The sequence below is a fragment of the Miniopterus schreibersii genome, assembly GCF_964146895.1.
Source record: "Miniopterus schreibersii genome assembly, chromosome: 18".
In the NCBI taxonomy this organism is placed as follows: domain Eukaryota; kingdom Metazoa; phylum Chordata; class Mammalia; order Chiroptera; family Miniopteridae; genus Miniopterus; species Miniopterus schreibersii.
The window spans coordinates 8,898,996-8,921,629 of NC_138121.1; the positions used below are offsets into that span (position 1 = coordinate 8,898,996).

General features: G+C 46.4%; 1 protein-coding gene across 9 annotated transcripts in view; it reads right to left on the reverse strand.

Annotated features, from left to right (window-relative positions):
• The window catches only part of SIPA1L3 (signal induced proliferation associated 1 like 3), a 237,806-nt gene that overhangs the window by 133,260 nt on the left and 81,912 nt on the right, over positions 1–22,634 (reverse strand). For 3 of the 9 annotated variants that reach the window (XM_081119351.1, XM_081119346.1, XM_081119349.1), the window contains exon 1: positions 20,620–21,282. The exons of 3 other annotated variants lie outside the window; for them this stretch is intronic. The gene's annotated coding sequence lies outside the window, so the exon portion shown is untranslated. Of the gene's footprint in view, positions 1–4,100; positions 4,121–20,619; positions 21,283–22,634 lie in introns of those variants that run through there. 3 more of the 9 variants (XM_081119352.1, XM_081119348.1, XM_081119350.1) reach the window with 2 other exon arrangements.

The window sequence follows — 22,634 nt, forward strand, 5'->3', positions numbered from 1 at the left end:
ACAAGCAACAAACAAGGGAATACATATGCTTGATAAACAGATCCCAGAAGATGTCAGCAATAAATATCACAAGTCTGTACAAATATTTACACAGTTTGTTTCAGTAACTGTACCTTCAGGGCTTTGTCCTAAAAAAAATCTAAGACCAAAGGTTTTTGTGTGGGAGATATTCAGAGTTATATTAATGGAAGTTGGAAACAGTGTGTCTAAGAACAGGGCCTTGACAGGAGGGAAGACTGTAAAGTCATTAAAAGGAATGAGGCTGACCTTGACCCACGGCCACAGGAGGCTCTCCAAGATAGACTACTAAAGGAAAGTGCAATCTGCCGAACAATATACGTAGAGTACGACTGTAAAACAACCAACCATATGTGTGCAATCAAAATAACTAACCTGTGAGTGCTTATCACATGCCAGGTGCTGCCCTAACTTTTATATACATTATCACAATGAATCCTTACAAGCCAAGAGGTTAGGACCATCACCACCATTTTACAGATGGGGAAACTGAGGCACGGAATGATTTAAGTAAAGGCCTAAGTAAGTAGACAGCAAAACTGGGATTTGAACCCAAGCACTCGGGCTCCCAAGCCCAGGCTCTTAACAAACACAATCCACTGCACACACAGTTAAGGAAGGGCAAATTTAATGTCCCTTGGACAGGTGAGAGACTGGGCAGTGGCCAGGTGCCAGGGTCATGATGGGAATGTAAAATATGCATGCTTTGCTTTACATATTCATCTGTTGTTTGAACTGTTTTATAACCACCGTTTGCTTATGTAAGTTTTGAATCAATAAAGACTTTTTAAACAGAATTTTAAAAAATCAATTACTATAAAATTTTGCCACGCAACCGAAATGCAAATAGGATCAGAAGATGATCAGCATCTATCCGTGCCCCTGAAGGGTGAGCGGTGAGCAGAGGCAGTACCAAACTCAATACCACCTTTCACAGGAGCCACAAGGGAAGGGTATCACACCGCTCTCCTAGAGGACACCAAGTAAAGCCATGTGGCTGGCTGAGGTATCACACAGGACACACCCCCCACGGGGAGTGAGCTCCCTTTACATGTGGAGCGCTGCAGGAAGAGATAAGAAGGATTTGATGGTGAGAAGACTTTCGGCCCAATCAGTTAAGCAGGCTCAGGAGCTCGAAGTCCGGGGCCTATATACACCTTATCTGGCCCATGTGTCAAGTTACGTATGTGTCACCAGAAAGTCCCTGTTTTCTGACCTGTGATACTGTAATAAAAGGTGAGTCGGGATCTAGGTTAGTGGAGATGGTGGAAGGGCCACTGAAGAGAACTTGATCCCCTCTTGATTTCATAAATCTAGGACACTGACGTTTGGCTTCTGCTGGGCACAAGACTTAACATCATGAATTAACAGCTGTGGCTGCAGTGAGAGAAAAGGGGAATGAGACTGGACTGTGGGTCGAGCTCCCCAGGTTCCAACCCCAGCTCCAACTAGTTGACCAAGGGCTTCATTCTCTGGGCCTAGGTTTCCTCACCTCCAACAAGAGTCTACTGTAGCGAGGAGTAAACGAGACGTGCGTGAGCAGGACCTTCAGCTCATGTTAAAGGAGGGCTGGGATTGTTATCACTGCCACCCAAACCTGCAGACCAAAGCCAGAAAGCTTTGGAAAACCTTTCATCTACTCACTGCCCACTGTGACCAATCCTCTTGGTAAGTCGTCAGGCCACACACTTCTCTCAAGCGCCCAGGCCAGCACTCAGGTCGGGCACCACACCCCTCTCCTCCCGCCCGTACAGGCTGCATCCCTCACTGCCCCACTTCACCTCTCCCTTCTGTGCTCCTCACAACAGCCAGAGGCAATGGGAGGGATGGCACTCAGAATAAAGCCCCAACCCTCCACCAGGCTCTCAGCCCTGCCTACCCTCTAACCACCTTCTATGATGCTCCAGCCATACTGGAAACTCTGCTCATCCTTGACATACCAAACGCATTCCTGCCTCAGCACCTCTGCACTTGCTGTTCCTCCCACTAAGAAGGCTCTTCTCCTAGGTCTCTCACAGGACTGGCACCTCTGTGCCACTCCAGTCTCAGCTGACATGTCACTACCCTAGCGAAGCTCTCCGCCAGCCTCCCACAGCCTCCTCCACCTTCCAGCTGTGAGTCTCTTTCACCATTCTGCTTTGATGACTCCACAGCATTATTCATCCCCATCTGGAATTGGCTTATCAATTTGTTTACTACTTTATCACCTGTGTATTTCAACCTGAACATAAACTCCAAAATGGGCCTTCTCAGGCTCTGATCCCAACACTTGGAACACATGCGATGCTCAATAAATATCTGCCAAATGAACAAGTCAATGATTGAATTAATTAATGAATTCTACACCACTCCATATCCAATGACACCCCCCCCCCCCCCGAAGGAATAAATGTGTCATCGTCTCCAGAAGAAAAGAAAGCCCTTAGGGATTATACAATATAATGGGTAACTGATCTTGAGACATGGAAATGATGTCAAGCATGCTGGTGCTGTAAAGAATTTATGACTCAGACAAGGGTGGCTGGGGGCAGAGCTCACCCCTGGCCAGGCTACTAGAAGGACTAGCCTCTCCAGTGGGGCAGAGCTCTTCACTGTTCTTTGTCTAGGAATAAAGTTTCAGATCAGAAAAAATTCAAATGCTCAAAAACCTCTTGCCCCAAGCGTAAAGGTTTAATCCCCTGGCACCAAGCAAGAACTTTCCAGAGGCAGTAAGTATAAAAATACACGGTCAGAGAAAGAGAGGAAAGGAAAGAAAATACCAACAGCTGTCTCTCCCTGGTTACACAGACAGACACACTGGGCTCCACCTGGTCAAAGGTAAGGCCTGAAGCAGCTGCACCACACAGTGAAATGACTGTGACTCACTCACTTGCTTATTCCCAAATCCAAGACGGGGTGTGGGCAGAAGCAGAGACCAGTCAGTATGGGATGAATGAACAGAAAGACAATGACAGCAAAGATCAGCCAATCAGAAACCACCAGCTTAACTGCTTAATACAAATTTCTAATGTAAACAAAAGCTCAAAAGCGGCAGTACACCCTCAGGATAACTGAATAATAGATGTAGGAGGTTTCTCTCTAGGGGAATACTCCAGCTAGTAAGTGCAGAGCAGGAGAGAATTACAATGTCACAACCTCTGCAAACACCAAATGAGATCATGGGTGTAGGCCGGTGATTTTTAATCTTTTTCATCTCATGGCACAGATAAACTAATTGCTAAAATTCTGTGGCACACCAAAAAATATATTGTATTTTTTGCCAACCTGACCAAAAAAAAGTATAATTCTGATTCATTTACACTGAACAGCTATTGTTGTGTTGGCTGTTGTCTATTTTTTATTTGACAATCTCAGGGAAAAGAGGTCAGTGCCCCTGACTAGTCAGGTACTGCCTGTTTTAAAATTTCTGTGGCACCCTGGTTGAAAATCGCTGGTCTAGGCAATAATCATTCATGTCATTAACACTACAGAACATCACAGAAAGAGACAATGGGCTTCACATATCCCCTAGTGGATATACACACATAAGGCAGCAACACCCACGAGAGTCTTGCCCCTTCCCTCCACAAAAAATGTGTGTGTGTGTGTGTACATATCTAAACCTGAATCAGAACCATTCTCTAAATCCAACAACCCATTTATAGAAAACACCACCACAGGAATACAATCAGCCAGATACAGACTGTGGGCAATCTACAGGGCAAAGGACATGCTTTTCTCAACAAATAAACTATTAAAAAAAAAAAGAGGGAGGGGGAATCCGCAGATTAAATGAGACTTAACCGGCATGAGAACCAAATCCAACAGTGGACCCTGTTGGGTCCTGACTGGAACACATTATTTCTAAAAAGATATTCATGAGAAGATCTCAAATGTCAACACTAATAGGATACTAGATGATGTCAAACAATTACTGTTATTTTCATCATGACAAAGTTGTCATTATGTCTTTAAGGAATCCTTATCTTGCACAGATATATACTGAATTGTTTAGTTTAAAAAATAATCCAGTGGGGGTGCGCAGCGGTGGCTATGCATATATAAAACTAGGTCATGAGTTAATAAGAGTTGAAGCTACTTACTGTTTCAAAAGGTGTCTGGATGCAGTTAAAGACACGGCGACTCTGAGAAGACAGCTCATGGTTGCTTTCACTACCACGCACTAATGATCAGATCACACCCTCTTCCTGTGCTCCACCGTACTCTGGGGGAAGCCCGCAAGGCCCCACGCCATCTGCATGTCACCTCTCTGCTCTGTTTCCCTCGCTCGCCCCTCTGGAGCCCTGCTGACTTCCCTGAAGACCCTCAAGCATACCAGGCGCTGTCTAACCTCAGGGCCTTTGCTAGCCCTTATTTTACCCCAAATGCTCTTCCCCCCCATACCTCCCTCCTCTCCCTCCCTTCTGCTCCAATGCCATCTCACGAAAGGGGCCTTCCCTGACCACCCTGTCGAAAATAGCACCGCATGCTGTTAACTCTCACTCCATGCATCCTCCTTTATTTTTTCCCCCCACACCTGGTATCTCTTTCTGACTCACTATATACTCCTTGTTTACTATTTCTCTTCCCATTTACAATGTCAGCTCCACACAGGTGGAGACTTCATTTGTTTTGTTCATTCTTGTCTTTCCAGCTCCCAGAACGAGTGCCTGTACAAAACAGGTGCTCAATAAATATTTGTGTAACACATCAAAGACTCAAAATGGACACCATCCTGGCTTCTGGGAGCTTCTCTAAGAGTCATTTTTAGGGAACACCTCAGAACTGGTAAAGTTGCTGGTTGCCTAATCCAACATTTAGTCTTCCCCTTTAACTTAGTAATAAAATATGATTTTTAGCTAAAAACAAGGTCATGTGAAGTAAAGACTACATTTCCTAGATTCCCTTGCAACTATATATAGTATTGTGACTAAGTTCTGGGTAAGAGTCTATAAGCAGAATTCTTGTGTGCAACTTCCATTAAGTCTTTTGAAAAAGGCAGGGTACCCACGCCCATCCCTTCTTTCCTGCTTGCTGGGATGTAATGGCTGGAACCGGAGTAGCCATCTTGAATCATGAGGTGATAGGATAAGGGTGATGGAGCAAAAAGGTAGAAGGAACCTGGGTCCCTGATAAGAGTGCAGCCCTGGCCTGCATATCACTGGGGTCCTGTGTGTGAGAGAGAAATAAATTTCTGTCTTGCTTAGACCATTGTCATTTTGTTTTAACCTAATCCTAACTGATATGCCTGAAATAAAAAGAATGAATCACACAAAGAGGTATCATGGAGTTGGGAGAAGAGTAGACAGGGGAGAGGAGACAACCAAGGAAGTGATGACATGAGATTATAAAACTTTCATTAGGTTAAACAGGCTGCTGTCCAGGATTAGTAACCAAAGTATATAAACAATACGAATAAATCAATAAGAAAAAGCAAAAGGGATGAACAAGCTATACCAGAATAACAAATATAAATGAGAAGATATTTACTTTACTAGTTTCCAGGAGAATGCAAATTAAAACCATGAGATTTCATTTCATATCCATCAGACTGGCAAAAGTAAAAAAGCTTCACAAACCAAGCGAGACAAGGACACAGAATAACAGGAACTTTTATACATCCTTGATGGGAATGTTTAGAGAATAGTTTGACAATATTTTGCAAAGTTAAAGATACTCACATCCTACCACCCATCAATCTCTCACCTAGTACATGCCCAAAAGAAATTCTTGTTCATATACAACTGGAAATATGTGTAACAACATTCACAGTAGCCCATTAATAGAAAAAATCTGGAATGAAATCTCCATTGCCATGGAAATGACTAAAACAAAACTATGGTAGCATATTCAGCCAGTGGAATATTACATAGCAGTAAAAAAGGAATGGACTACAGTTATACCAAACAGTCTGGATCAATCTTAGAAACATAATATTATATTAAGTGAAAAATGCAAACCCCATAAGACTATATACAGTATAATATAATTTGTATGAAGTTCAAAAATAATTCTCTTTAAGACAAAGAATGATAAACAAAAAATTCAAGATGGTGGTCACCGCTAGGAGAGCAGGTAGGGCATCGAATGGGAAGTACCACACAGTACACAGTTATTGCTAACGGTCTCGCTCTTGGGCAGGCAGTAGGCAGTGGAGGGGATGGAGTAACAAGTGGTTTCTGCTTCCCGTTTTTTCTGCTGTCAAATATTTCTTTCAACTAGAAATGTTTCCTATAATAAACTAAAGTCATAAAGCACAGAGGTTCAATGCATGGATTCCAGAGCCAGACCACCATGTAGAGTCCACCACTCCCTTGCTGTAGCACCTATGGCAAGTCACTTAACGTCTCTGTGCCTCTGTTTCTGCATATGAAAAGGGAAAATAATAGCATTGCCTACTTCACAGGCTCACTGTGAAGATTAGACGAGTTGGTCCATAGTTCCTCTACACCGAGATAAGCCCTTAATGAGACTGGCTATTACTATTATTATTAGTCTAACTTCAAACATCTGCATGGGAGATATGAGCTGGGCAATTATCTGTTCAAGGCCTGCAATGATCCTGGTCAGTTTAACGTCCAGCTGTGTTCACTCCCCTGATCCTTGCAGCCTCTGTAAGAAGCCCAGTGCACTGCCCATCCCAGGTATTTACTAAACAGTTGATAAATGAATGCATGCTGCCTCAGTTTACCTACATCTTTGGCTGCCTGAACACACTGCTCCTAGATGCCTACTCAGCATGTCTATTCTCCCAACTTCTTCCTTTCTGACCCTTTGTTCAGCGTGGGGATAAACCCAGATTTAAAAACCAGATTTCCAAAAAACAAAACAAAACAAAACAAAAAACTGGATTTCCGAGAATTCCTTGTAGCAAGAGCTGGTCATGCCACAAAGTTCTAGCCAAACAGACACAAGCAGAAGTCTGCTAAGAATTTTAGGGAAGGCTTTCGTTTCCTGACAGAGGTGCTCTTTTCCTCAGAGCAGCAATTTTCACCCAGTGAGCCGCAAGAATTTTGAAAACATGCAATATCTGACTAGTCAGGGGCACTGACGTCTTTTCCCTTAGTCAAATTAAAAAATGACAACAGCCAACACAACAATAGCCATCTAGTGTGAATGAATCAAAATTATACCTACTTTTTTGTGTCAGATCAACAAAAAACATATTTTTTGGTGTGCCGCACAATTTTAGTAATTAGCTTAAGTATGCCAACAGATGAAAAAAGTTAAAAATCCCTGCCCTGGAGCTTTGCTTCTTCCTGCCAGTAACAAGGATGTGGGGCTGAAGGTGAAACAACTGTCCTATGACTATGAGGCTAAGGGTGGTGGTCAGATAAGAGGAGCCTGGGGCACTGGAGAGACAGTGAACTGCACCACCACCTACCCCTGCTCACTTCCACACTTCCTTCATGAGAAAATGACTGCTGTGGTGGCCAGTCTCCAAATATGGCCACCAATGGGCCACACCTCCCAGAACTCAAGTCTTCTGTCCTTCCTCCCACACTGAGTCTGGACTGATTCCATGACTCGCTTTAACCAACAGAATGAGGCTGAAGTGATGTGGGGCCAGTTCTGCACTTACACCTTCGGAAGGCTTAGGAAGCCCGGGCTGCCATGCTGTAAGTCCAGCTACCAGCTGGTGAGTCCGCATGGAAGAAGAGGTTCTGAGGCTACACAGAGAGAGAAGGGCCAGCCATCTCCAAGATGCCATGGGGACATTCCAGTCCCATCTACCTTCTGACGGTACCCACTTATGAGACCCTCCAAAGCAAGGCCTGCAGAAGATGAGTCTCAAACAACAGGAGATTCATGAGAAATAATAAACTGTTGTTGTTTTAAGGCCTTAAGCTTTTGGGTAGCTTGTTATGTAGCAACAGAGAACTGGAATTGACTGCTACCTGGGTGCACCACTGTGCAAGTTTCATGAAACCAAATATACTGTTGAAAGCACCACCTAAAAAAGAAACATGCCAGCTGATCACAAACCCCAACAGAATCTCTTGCATATTCTAATTTCTAAAGATTGTTAATATGAAAAAAAAACATGAACTGTCTCTGTCTTATTTCAAAAGTACTCATTAAGTACAACTAATCTGTATTAAGGATGATGAATCTATTAATCACTTTTGTAATTAAAAAGCATTTAAAGTAGATGGTTCAACATTGTGCTGGACCTAGTGAGAACCCTCAGAAAACGTATCTCCTATCTGTGCAAGAGTCATCATTAGATTAGTGCTATTTCATATTCATTCTCAAAGGCTTAGAGCTTAACTTAACAAGGTGGCTACACAGGTTGGGCGCCTGCATCTAATTAAAGAAGGCTATCAATAAAAATAATTTTGGGGAGAAAACTAGAAAAAAAGGGAATGCACACCAGTGACGTCCTCGCCAAATAAATTATGGTACACTACCATGTGCTGTGCAACCATTAAAAACAGCAAATTGGAGCACTACCTGAGAACTTGGAGGCATTTCCATATGCTATTGCCGTGTAAGAAAAGCAAAATGCAGGAAAATTAGGGTAATATTATCCCTTACAGGATAATGTTTCCCCCTATAGGATTACATAACCACAGAGAAAAATGTAAAAAGGTACATTCTGTACTTGATTGTCACAATGGGTGAAGGATTGTGGGAGGATGCTGACATGAGGATGGGGCAGCAAGGAAGAGGAAGAATGAAGCCCATAAAGAGAGGACAGACTGAAAAAATTAAAAAGGGACTTGAAATCAATTCACAAAAATAATTATCAGGCCCTGGCTGGATATCTCAGTTGGTTAGAGTGTCAATTCAATATGCCAAGGTTGTGGGTTTGATCCCTGGGCAGGGCACATACAAGAATCAACGAATGAATGTATAAATAAGTGGAACAACAAATATCTCTCTCTCACTTCCTCTCTCTCTAAAATCAATCAATAAAATTTTAAAAAATAATTATCACCCCCTTTTATTGAGTGCTTTCTATGCACTAGACAGCTCTAACTACATCACCTGATCTCATTTTAACTTCTCATTTAATGTAGGTACTATTAATTATTCTCATTTTCCAGATAAGAAAACTGAGGCCCCAAGAAGATAAGTGTCATGTCCAGAGTTTATGCAGTGCTGGGAATTGAGCATATGTGCAATGGACTCCCAGGAGGGTCCCTAAAACCACTGTACTTGGAGCTCAAAGTCACCTCCTCTAATTTTCTACACATTTTTCAAATAGCAGCAGGCCCCCAGGTGTGATGATGTGTGATACACACACCTCAGTCCCTCATGCTATTGGGAGAGATCTCAGAGGGCCACTGATCTTGCTCCTAGGTACTTGGGGAAGCCTTGCCTGGGATATTCTTACAGAATCAACGGCTGACACTGGGAGCCAGAAAACTGCTGAGGAGGTGTCAGCTATTACACAGCAAGATTCTTCAAGCTCACCATTTAATTAAAACCTGCTCAGCTTCAGAACAAGAATTATTGCCTGTGAACGCAGGGAAGACCGATAAACTGTGCCTGGCCAGTTAATTCTTATTTCCAAGGCATTCCCTGACCCCCCTACCACAGGAAGACGGAGCAAGGGCTGGTGATAAAGTCGGCTTTCCAAATACACAGGGATGTGGGTGTATGGGTGGTCTCTCCAACAAAGCCCTCCCCACCTAATTAGCCTGCACATCCTCTACACTCACTAGCACCAAGGCCGTCTGTTCCATGCCACATGCATCCAGGCTGTCCAGATAACCCACTGCCAGGGCTGGACTATGCAGACTGAATGGGCTGAGGGACAGGGAGCCAGAAGCTGCAGGCCACAGGCAGGCCCAAGAACCCGCTGGGTGACCAAGGAGAGGCTGTGTGCACACCAGCTCCCCCACAGCCACACGCTTGTGGATATGCTGACATCCTACTCAAACCCCAAGTGGGGACAGCCACCCATCCTTGGACAATGTTACACCTGCACCTGATATCATAAATTCATTCATAAAATAATTTATCCCACACCTACCACGTGCCAGGAACTGGTAGAGGCAAGGATAGAGACAGAAGTCCCTGTGCTTTCATGGAGCCTACAATTGGGGGGACAGGTAATAAATATATGTCAAGTAGGAATAAATCCTATAAAGAAAAATAAAGCTGCCCTGGCTGCTGTGGCTCAGTTGGATGGACAGTCATCCCATATACACCGAAAGGTTGTGGGTTCAATTCCTGTCAGGGCACATACCTAGGTTGCAGGTTTGATCCCAGGTTGGGGTGCATATGGGAAGGCAAACAATTGATGTTTCTCTCTCTCTCCCCTTTCCCCTCTCTCTAAAATCAATAAGTATGTCTTCAGGTGAGGATTAAAAGAAAAAAGAAAAAGAAAGCAGAGTAGAGTTAGAGAGTGATGGAGAAGGTGCTATTTAAGGACAGAAGACTCACTGAGAAGGTGACATTTGAGCAGAGACCTGAAGGGGGAGGGAGCTTTGAGGAAACAGGGGCAAGTGTTCCAGGCAGAACAGCCAGGGCAAAGGCCCTGAGGGAGGACCAGCAGGAGGCCAGTGTAGCTGGAGTATAGCCAGCACAGTAGAGAAGCCTGAGATAAGGTCAGACAGGGGATTTGCTGGGCTGGGGGTTGTGGAGGGGGCACAAGGATAGCTGACACTGAGCACCACTCCATGCCCAGGATGTGAGCACTTTACATATACTAGAAAGGTGAGTGGGTACTGCTCCTATTTCCCGTTTAATCAGATGAGGAAAACAGGCCCAGAGAGGGAAAGCAACTCACTTGAGACCACACAGCTTGTCTGTACCAGGCCGGGATGCCCCACAGCACATGGCACAGAAGTTTGATTCCACAGGAGCTCAACACTCACCTATTCCTTCTCTGGGGAGAAATATCCTCCGTTTCCTTTTCACTCCCTCAATACTCCACCCACCCTTTCTTCACAGTTTGGAACAGACAGGCAAATATTTCATGGGAGAGGCAGGAGAAAAAAAAAAAAAGACAAAAGAACCACTAGTCTAATTCTGGAAAACGAGAAACAGTATTAACGTTCTCTACTCTACAGGTCACTACCCAACTGAACAAACATCACTCACCTCGAAGATGTCCCAAACAGCCCTGCCGAGGAGGCAGGTGACTGAGGGGAGCTCCAGGCGTCTCACCTGCCCGCGCTCTCGCGCCCGCCCCGGCGCCGCCTCCGGCCCCTCGCGGGCTAGGAATGCGGAAAGGGAACCTGCCGTGCCAGCTCCCAGCAGCGACTTATTCAGCAGCCACAGGGGCACGCCAGCCACTGGAGTTCCCCAGGAGACGGCTGGCTGGTCTTCGTGAACAGGCACGTTCCCAAAGAGGGCTGTTTTGCCAACAGGCCCTTTGGGGGAGGGAAATAAAAGGACTCCTTACTCATCGGACACGTGGTCCGAGGAGCCTGAATGGGCTCCGGAGAAAGCTCAAAGGTAACAAAGAGGGCTCGCCCGCTACCTCCAATCCGGGACCAGGCCACCTGTTCGCTGACCGAGCCAGGGCTGGATCTGTGCCCACACCATCCCCTTCCCTGGGCCTGTGCCTGCCCGCTTCGTTCACATCCTCGCAGTCCAAAGATGGGCTCCTTTCCCTGTGCAGACAGGGTGCTAGCTTGAAGAGGCAATGACATAGCTTAATGATTAAGCGCCGCCACTGGGCTCCTGGGCCAGCTCTGGAAGCACAACTGAATGGCTAAGCCTATAACCAAAACCCCAGAGCTTCACTGACAAGGCACAATTCTAAGGCCACTTCATAGGAATTCTCTCCCCTAGTCCTCACAGCTGCCCTCGAAGTAGGTACTATTATCACTCCTGTTTTACAGATGAGAAAGTTCCAGAACAGAGAAGTCACAGGCCAGAAGTCACACAGCAAGGAAGTAGTAAAGCAACTCTTGGTTTCCAGTTCTTAATCACTGCACTAGATCTCCTCTAAGAGAGACCAGGCCTCCCCACTGGGCCTCAATTTCCTTATCTGTAAAATGGGTGAGAGTGAGAAGTCAGTGAGGTCTTTATGGTCAATACTTACCTCAACCCACAAAAACTATCAATAACTATCAGCCGTAATTATCACATCCTGATCTTACATTCAATCAGGCTCAACTTATACCTTCAAAATGGGGATAATCATGCTCATGGAGTTTAAATTCTGGACAGCTAAGGGAAACAAATAAGAATACTGCCATTGCCTTCATCCACAAAAATACATATACAACCTACCTATTCTGAGTCAGGCACTAAGACAGAGTGGTAAACAAAACACCACATAGACCCTGCCCTCAGGAAGCTTACAGTTGTCTGAACAAACTGGCACAAAACAGTGAAAGGACAGCAGACAGAGCATCTGGAAGACCCTCTCACTGTGGGCCAGGCACTGCAGCACGCTAAGCGCTTTACAAGCTTTAACTGAATCTTCGCAGCAGCCTAGGAGAGAAGTACCATCACCAAACCCATCTTAAAGATTTGGAAACTGAGACTCTACAAGGCTAAGTGGCTTGACCAAGGTCTCACAGGGAGCCAAGATAAATCCAGGCCTTGCACCCAGGTGGTCTGGCTCCAGAGCCCACACCATATTTCCCAGTTCCTCTGCAGTCCTCTGTCCTCACCCCCTCTTACCTTCTCCTCCTTCCCTTTGCTCTAGTCACACAGGCCTCCTTAGAAGCTCCTATTTCTTACCAGGCCCATGGTCTCAGGGCCTTTGCACTGGCTGCTTCCTCTGCCCAGACCTTCCCTCTGATTACACCATCTCACCTCCTTCAGGCCTATCTGTACTCATGTCACCTTCCCAGGGAAGCCATTCCTGGATATACAGTCTAAAATTTTAACACCCTCCACCCCAATACCACATATCCCCTTTGTCTGCTTAATTTCTTCCACTGAGCACTTATAAGCACCTAACAGAGGATACATCTTACTTATCTGCTTTACTGTCTGAATCGCCCACTTAAATGGGAGCCCCATTCAAAGCAGCATTGTGTGCCTAGCTCACTGCTGTAACCCTAGTACCTAGATGAGTGCTCAGCTCTGTGGATACCTGTTGAGTAAGTTTAAAAATCAGATGCAGTGTCAGTATTTGGAGTTTGCTGCCCTCAGATCCAACATGTGCAGCTCCACACAGGAAACCCTGAAAAAAATCAAGTGCTGAAACTGGTGACAGTGCTCCTAACATTCTCTCCACTCTAGAATCACCTCAGGGCCTTTGAAAGAAAAAGAAAGGACAGAATTGAAGAGGGTGCCAGGGGCAAAGGTTCAAGAAAGCCAGAGGGGCTGCAGGACTTCCCCTGCCTTCTTCCCCGTACATCAAGAACCTGATATACAGAAACAGGGTCGGAGCTCCTGCTCCCATCAACCATCTTTACCTACTTAGCAAGCAAACTAAACAGAAGCCCCCAAACATGCACTCTTGTCCTGCCCCTTCCACACAAAGGTTTCCGCCATATGCTGTTAACTTAAAGACCCCAAAAGAACAAATGCAATAGGAGCCTCTAGTCGCTGTGAAGGGGGAGGGTGCTGTAAAGGAGTTTTAATTGCTGGCTTGACGTGAAATATCATCACGTCCAAGGCACTGTCACAAGCCGCATCTTGCCTCTTTCCTTGTGTTGTCAAATGTCAGAACGAAAAGGGGGCACTTTCCCTGCCTCCCACTGAGGTGCTGGAGGCAAATCAAAATCTGGGTGCTGGTTCTGTGTGGGGCCTTCACAAAGCCCCATCAGTGGAAGGGTCTGTGCACGTCTGTCCTGAGGGGAGGATGGGAGAGGATATGAGCATCTTGTTGGAACTTGTCCTTGGGAAAAATGTAGGAGGGGCCCCATGGTCAGGTGCTGGAGGGGAAGAGATCTTAGGGAAGAGTGGGGACTCAGCAAACTGGTTCAGAGGGCCAATGCCACTGGGGTCGGTACTCGGAACAGCTGGGAAAGAGTGTGGCCACTGCAGCCTCACAGATGTCCTCACTGCTACCAGGTGCTACTTTACCAAAGCGTTTCTGAAGCCTTGGGCCAAGTATTGACTTGTTTCATGGAGGGGGGAAAAAAAACAACCCCGTTTTTGTTGTAAAGGGACCTGAGCAGCGGCAGGGAATTCCCACACACATACACTTGGGCTTGAAACACACAATGCTAAGTGAAATGTGTTGTACTTGTTTCTAACTTTTCATTCAAACACACAAAAGGTGAAGAGTATAATAAACCCCTACTGGTCCCCGTATACTCGTCCCCTCCACTCCCTGCCTATCCATATTATTTTGAAGCAAGTCCCAGATATCTTAACAGGTGACAGGTATTTCAGAAGGTATGCCTTAAAAAATAAAGTTGTTTTTCTTAAGTAGAATCACAGTATCATTATTACACCTAAAAAATTAACAGAAATTCCTTCATAATATCAAATATCCAGTTCCATTTTTGTAATTTTAAAGAAAAGGGAAGTACATGTTCCCAAATAAAAATTTAAAAAAACTGTGCCCAGAGTGGTGCTAGTCAGTATGGTCCTGCCTGCCCACCCCATTCGTCTGTGTGTCCACCCATGGAGAGACCACAGAATGGACTCTGGAGCCAGTAGCTTGGGTTTGGATCCTGTCTTTGACACTCACCAGCTTTGCGACATGCACTTCTCAGGACTTCAGTATCCTTATATGGGAAATGGGAATAATAACAGTACCTACTGAAGTAGTTATGAGGATTAAATGAGATAGTGCATGAAAAGCAGGCATAGCAGTGGCCTGTACACAATAAGAGCCCAGTGAATGCTGGTTAGTATCATTAATTCAGCCAACAGACACTTACAGAGCATCTTTTACATGTCAGGCATTGTCCAACAGTAGGAGATAGAGTGCTGAGGTCAAAACCCTTGCGAATCACCACCCGGGGACATAAACAGATTCAAAACCTCTAGTACCTGCCTTGTTCGGGGAGGAGGCCCAGATTCATCCTGCCCCGGAGATGGGGAACCCTGAACCAAGAGAGTAGCTAAAAGTCTAGAGCAAAGACTCCCATAGAGTTGACAGAGGAAAACACTGTGACATCTGTCTCCCTATGTCCCCACCCAGCAATGCCTCTTTGTATCAGAGCAAGGGCAAGATTCATAAGCGAAGTAAGCCCTGCTGTTGCTGAGCTCACAGGAAGATGCCACGCAGCTTCCACGGGAGGCTACAGCTGTGAGGGACAGAGTCAGCAGATAAAAAGAGAAAACAGACTTCATACCCCAAGAAGAGATTTAGCAACGAGCTTTCAACAGACTGGGCCCTTTTCTTGCCTTCCTCATTCTCGCTGCTCACCCTCTTTCCCAGTCCCCCAAAACTACACTCTTTCCTGGGAAGTGAGACCTGTTCCCAACCAAACCCAGAGCTCAACTTAAGGAGTGGACCTGGCAGTCGCTCAGGTCTAAACAGGCACCCCAGTACAAACATAAACTCGAGGATTGATGCTGACAAACTCTGGGAATCTATTTTGCACACTGAGTCCTTCCTATGGTTTTCATTGCTCATAACACAACGCCCCCCCCCCCCCAAACCCCACTCCCCACATCTAATGCAACACATACAACAGTATGGTCTCTGGACCTGAGTTCAAATTCTGCCTAACCTTGAGCAAGTGGCTCCTTATCACCATACCTCAGCTTCCTTGTCTGTACAACGGGGGTAATCACAGTCCCTGCCACCTCCGAACACAGGGCACACACCCCAAACACCGAGAACAGTGCCAGGCCCATAAGGCGCCGCTGATGGACAGCAGCTGTGAGGTTAGCTATACCTGCCTAAGGTAAATATGTTTTTCGTCACCCATCCACCCTTAATCACCAAGATAAAACAAGGATGACATATTTGATCTATCACTGTGAACTACCACCCTTGATTTATGTGTGAGTCTCACACCCTAGGCCCACACTGTCCAATACATGAGCAACTGAAATGCGGCCCTGGCTAATGGAAATGTGCTGAAAGTGTAAAATGCACTGTGTTTCAAGGACTTCATGTGGAAAAAAAATATTGTAAAATACCTCAATAATCTTTATATTGATGACATGTTGCAATGATCACCTTTTGGACTAAATAAAATATAGTATTAAAATTAATTTCCTCTGTTTCTTTTGACTTTTTAAAATGTGGCCACTATAAAATGTTAAATTACGTACATGGTCTGCATCAGTGGCCGGCACTATATTTCTAATGGCCAGCACTCCTGCAGACCCGAGAACCAGTGTCATCATCTTATTTACCTTCACACTGTCAGTGTCCAACATCATGCCTGGCACACAGGGTGGGTAGAAAAAAATGTTTCGTAGATGGCTGGATAAAAGATGCTCTCCATACTTCTCCTGCTCTTAAAAGCACCTGCTACTGTCCTCACATCTAACCAAGCCTTCTCCATTCAAAATCTTTAACAATCCTTAAGGCCCAGGATATGCCAAATCAAAAGGGACACAGACATGGTGGCTGAAGGTCCTGGGAGACGCAACCACTTGGGTTGCTGGACTGTATTTGTATATTTTAACCATCAATAATGCTGGCCTGGTGCTTTGAAACACTCTTTCCTCTGTCAGCCCAAGTCACGTTGCAAAGCTCACCCAAATGGAACATTTGCCCTGTTAACTCTCCTTCGACACCCGGCCTGTTTCCTGTTAGTCTGTGTCTGGTGTGGTAGCAAGCAGTCAACCTTGTTTTGAGGAAAGGCTCTGCTACAGGGCCTTCAGTTTTGAAACAATCAAACATTTCAACAGAAGCTGACCCCATATCTTACTGTCAGTGGAAAACGATGCCACCATATCCCCAGACCACTCCTGCTGCCACATGAGTTAGGTACTAGATGTAGTCTGCAGAGATTTGCATGTCAAACAACACGGAAAGGAAATGCTGCCTCCACTTCCAAAACTTGCCTCAGCCTAGGGAAGAGGGCCTGGGAAGAGAGGGAGTTAGGCATGAGGGTGAAGGAGTCTGGAGTCAGCTTCCTCACTTGTAAAGAGAGATCCATAAACTTACCCACTTCATTTGGGCTCGTGAGAATTAACTGAGGAAAAGTGTGACATGCTTAGAAAAACACCTACTACGGAGTATGTGTTAGGTAAACATTAGTTGCTTTTATTATGATGATTATTTTACAAAATGAAAGTAGTATAAACTTGAAAAATGGGAATTGCCCTTCTCCGGCCACAGTGATACTGTTTTTGCAGCAAACTCATTCCCACCTCTGGGCCTGGTGCCTCCTGCTCACTCAGGTCTCTCAGCTCAAGTACCTCCCCTGACCGTCCAAGCTGCAGTAACCCTCCGCCTTGCCCACCATCCGTGCTCCACAGCTCCTCCCCGCGTCATTTCACCCACGGTCCTTCAAACCATCTGAAGTGACCGTGCTTGTTTTGTCTCCCTCGCTAGAACGCAAACCCTAGGAGAGCGAAGATCTCGTCTGCCTTGATCCCTGACCAGGGTTTCCGCTTTCAGCCACCACGCTACACTGCCTGTGTACTGCCATGCTCACCGGACGTGTGGGTGAAGGCAAAATCCCCGAAACAGCCTAAACGTCCAGCAATAGGGGAATGGCAGAATAAAGCATGGTCTCTCCACGCTCAGAAGAATGCGAGTCTAGCTGTTAAAAAGGAGTCTGTATATAATGACTTGAAGGGAGATGCCCTATCAGTAACTGAAAACCTGAAGTTACAAATATCTGTGGCTTGCTCCCTCCCCCTCCTTTTTCCGAGTGGTGAGGGAGAAGGAACAAAATAATCAATATACGCATATATACAGCCACTTAAGCACGGAACAAGGTGACAACATCCACCCAAATCCCCAAGGGCAGCAGGCATATTCATTTGGTTCACTACTAAATCTCCAAACCCTATCAGTAGACACTTGAGGAGGGATTTTAGAGTGGAGGGTGGCACCCCTCCATTATTTCCCTTATACATCTCCGTATGGTTTGACATATTACAATGAGCATGTATTTATTTGCATAACTTTTTGAAAGCCAAATTCAACCCATTCTCACACACATAAGTAAAGGCCATGAGCAGAGCAGTCCTAACGAACAGGAGCAATACCAGTCTTATGGAAAGCACCACAGCCTGTCGTCGTACCAGCTAAAAACAAACTCTTTACCTTAAAAGAAATGACTGTTTAATCCTTTTATTAAAACACAAATACATTTCATTTAGAGTCTGCAAGTTAAACACATAACAAGGTTAAGCTGTTACCATAACCTGTGTCATTTTTTAAACCTAAGTTTGAAATATATCAGCAAAATCTGTTTTATAGAACAAAAGGGCACCAATCGCTGCACACTCTAAATTCCACTTTTGATTTACCGCCTAACAACTGCAATGTCTGAAAAACAGGTTCACATTTAAATATTAGACCATTCTACACAGGCTCTAAAAAACCATGCGCTGTTGCCACTAACTATTAGAACCAAAAAATTTTTAAATGCCACTGTTTTATTTCCTCAGATTAAAAAACACTTAGGTAAATTTGACGGCCATCACAAATTTAATTAAAACCACGGGTTCCCATCAACAAATGAAACCACAACGACAGGTTTCTGACAACCGAGTCAACCTAAGTGGACATCTAATAAATTCCCTTCCCAGCCTCTTTCTGGGTGTGTGCTGCCTCCCAAAATGCCAGGTAGAGCCACCTTCCCATACACAATATTCTAACTTGCTGACAAGGTATGACTTTTCAGAAAGAAATGAACAACTCAGCCAAGCTTTGCCAGGCTAAAACTATAGAAATGGGTCCCCTGAAAGCAAGGTCTTGATGCCACACCTGTGGCCATTGCTGTCTGGCCAAATCCAGTCTGCTCCTCACTAATACAGTGCTTTACATACATTAATCCTTGGTGACTTAAATAACTCAACCTACTAGGAAAGGCCACCTCCAGTGGCCTAGGGGGACTTTCAGTGCCCAAGAGATGGGAGAACAAGGTGGGCCAAAGAAATGGTGTTTCTAGGAAATGGCAGCTCCATCCTTCTTGCCAATCAACTAGACCTGGAAAGGCTGGGAGAGAAGAGGAACTCTCAAGTTTCTGGCTTGGGCAATTGGGACACTGCCAAGATGGTGACTAGTGGTTCTGGGAGAAGGGGTTTAGACTGAACATGTTGAGTTCATAGTGCCCAAGGGACAAGTCACCAGGGGACATCAAGGAAGCATAGCATCAAGGAACTCAGGGGGCTAATATGATTTTGAGACAGAGTCAAGTGCTGACAGCACTGGGATGGTACATAAGCACTGGAGTGAATGTGCTGACTTGGGGGTAAGAGTGTGTGACTGAGCAGGAGGCTGCTGATAGCAGGTCAGAACCATCTCCTCTCAGGCCCTTATACTGCAGTATGTTCCACAATTTAACCTTTGGTACACAAAAACGGGGGATGAGGGCAATAACCTTGTCCCTGCTCTGCCCTATAAAGCAGCAGCAAAGGCCTATCAAGAAAAACAAGATACATTTATTAACTGCTTAGTATGCACCGGTCCCTGTGCTTAACACTAAACATAAATTATCTCTTGAGATCATCAAAACAACCCTGGCGCAAAAGTCCTATGACTGTGACTTACTTCACAGATGGGATACTGAGGCTGGGAGTGAACGTGTGGGGGAGCTCAGGGCTGTCATGTCACAGGCAGCCTCTGGACCAGATGGAGAACACTGAAGAAAAACAATTATTTTACATAAGAGCTGTTACTTAGTGAGAGAATACAATCTCAGCAAATCCTTACAACCCTCTGAGGCTGACATTGTTATCCCATTTTACAAATGAGGAACATGAGGCTGCAGGAGAGGAAGTCAACTAGACCAGTTCTGAATCTGGCCCACTGGGGAGACCAAGGCTACAGTCAGAGCCCCACCCTCAAAGGGTCTCTGGGACACTGTAAAAACGCTGAATGGGACCATTTATTGAATGCTATGTGCCAGCTGCTGCTCTAAGCACTTTACACGTGGTATTGGCATTGCATCCTCAAAACAACTCTATGAAATGACTATTAAAATCCCCATTTTGTAGATCGGAAAACCAAGGCACAGACTGGTGAAGTCAGTTCACAAGGTCGCACAGCTGGTAAATGGCAGAGCCTAAATGTGAACTAGGGTCTCGTCGCCTTCCAGACCAAAGCTCTTAACAAAACAATTTCAGCCAACAGCAGCCACCCTGCACTGACTGCTATGGACTCCGCTTTTTACATGCATACCCTCAACGAACCCGATGCGGTCGCTAACACCTGCACCCCATTTCTCAGGTGCTAACAATAGCGCAAACGCCTAATAAGTGCCCTCCGTGTGCCAAATGCTTTATTCGCCAGATCTCAACAGAACTCCCAGCAAAGGACATATGCTCTTCTTCCGTTTTAACGAAAGGGGAAACTGAGGTTCGGCACGGTTTCCCTAGATCGGAGCTCCGGAGTAGCAGAGCCAGGACGCAAAGCCACTGCACCCCGACTTCCACTCCATGCCCTTCCGCACATCGCCGGGTAGCATGTCTGGAAAGTTGAGCCATGCGGGTACGAGCCCGCCCAGGTCCGGAGGGCGCGAGCCCCGGCGCCGCCGCCCCGCAACCGGGTGCCCACACCCGGCCGGCCGTCGGGGTCACCCGCTCGCGCTGACCCTCGGAGTCCGAGTAGACACCGATTCCCCGCCACCCTTGAGCTAGGCCGCCCCTGCACCTGGAGCCACATACCTGGGCGTCCCGGCTGCCCGCCTCGCAGGCCCCACAACCCCGGCGTCCGGCCCCGCACCGTTCGCTGGAGACGCCGCCAGCTCTGGTGGCCCAAGTGACTTCCAGGCTGCCCACTTCCAAGCCGCTTCGCGCGAGGCTTCCTGGGAACTGTAGTTTCGCCCTAGGCGGCAGCAAACTGAGAAAAGCCTGGCGCGCAGGTGCTGCCGGGAACAGTAGGCACGGCACCGCGCTGCCTTCTGGGAATGGTAGTCCACCTGTGGCCTCCGTGCCGCTCCAATCTCCAGAGCACTTCCGCAGCCCCGAGCGGAGTGAGGGATGGAGGCGTGTCTTCTGCAGAATCCAACCGGGTTGCCACGCTCCTCACTCCGCGAACGCGGTTTTTCCCTTTCTTCCAGCCCCGTCCGCCTCCTTCTTCCCTTCGGCGGACCCTCGCCCTCCCTCTCCGCCAGGCGCTAGGTACTCACCCCGAGGACGCGAGCCTGCGGAGAGGCGGGCACAGCACAGCAGTGCGCTAGACACCTAACCGAGCGGAGCGGCGGCGGAGGGCGGCTATGCGCGCTCGCGCACGCGCGCTCGCCGGCCAACTCCGGTCTAAATTGCTGCGGGTCCCGCGGGGAGGACTTTTTTTGCTTTTCGAGCCCGCGCGCGCGCGCGCACGCGGGCGCGAGGTCTCGCGCTGGGCTTTTTACTGCCGGCTGCGCGCCAGTGCGCACGCGTGCTCACTCCCCTCGCTTGGGTCAGTCCGCCGGCGCGGGGTTGGGGGATAACCGCTGTGTCCGCCCTTGTCCTCCCGCAGCGTTCCCCAAGGTCGCTCCTCAGGCGCTCCTTCTAAGTCTGGTCCTTCGCATAGGAGCTCCTGGGTGTGCCGCCTCACAAGCCGTAGCCGTCCCTTGTTGAGAGTCCTGCCGTCGCAGGTAATAGGTGCGGCCCGGGACTTGGAGAGGCAGACACTGCCTCCTTCCCGCCCACGCGGAGGACCGGGACTCCCGAATGTGTGGGGACTCGAGTGTGGTTGCCTTTTCCCCGCTTGGGCAGCTGCAGAGCTTTGCCTTCGAGGGGAATCTCAGGAGCACCACCCAGAGGTCTGCCCAGGAGGCCTTTTATCTACCGTCCATTCTGAGGGAAACTGTGGCCTGGGAAATTTCATTCCAATTTAGTCCACTTGCTCACATAATCAATATCCGACCCTTTTTTAAAAAAAATACATGTTACTACTTCTACTCCATAGGGGTTTACCTAAGTAATTGGCTGGAATTGAAAGGACCTTTGGTCAAATAAGCCCAGTCAGCACCCTTCCCATCTCATCCTTCCTTCCAAGAAGATTATTAGTAAGATTTGAAGCTGGGAAGCCTATATTTCTTCCTGGGAGAGGGTAGGAGTCATTCATCTGCTCATTCATTAAACAATGTATTGAGCATCTACCTCATGCCAGGTTGGGTGATTATGGGGACACAGGAGAAGTCAAGACAGACTGGTACCCTCAAGGAACTAAGTCTAGTGTGGATATCAGACCACCACCGGACAATGACAATCTAAATCAGTACTATTTAATAGAAATATAATCCAAGCCACATATGCAACTTCAAATTTTAGATTAAAAATGAAAATCAGGTGAAATTAATTTTAATAATTTATTTAACCCAATTTATCCAAAGTAAGTTATGTTTAATAAAAAAAATACTTACATTGCTTCCATTTTGAAATTTTAGTTAAAATTAAATAAAATTAAAACTCTGAGCCATGGCCAGTGTGGTTCAGTTGGTTGGAGCATGGTTCTGTACACCCAAAGGTTATGGGTTTGATTCCCAGTAAGGGTACATACCCAGGTTGTGGGTTCAATACCCTGTGTACGTGGGAGGCAACTAATCGATGTTTCTCTCTCTCCTCTCTAAAATCAATAAAAAACCATATCATTGGGTGAGGATTAAAAAGAAACAAAAAACTCTGAGGCATTAACAAGATATTTATTTGTGGCATGGACTGTCAGCATAAGGTTGGAAAATGCCCAATGTCCA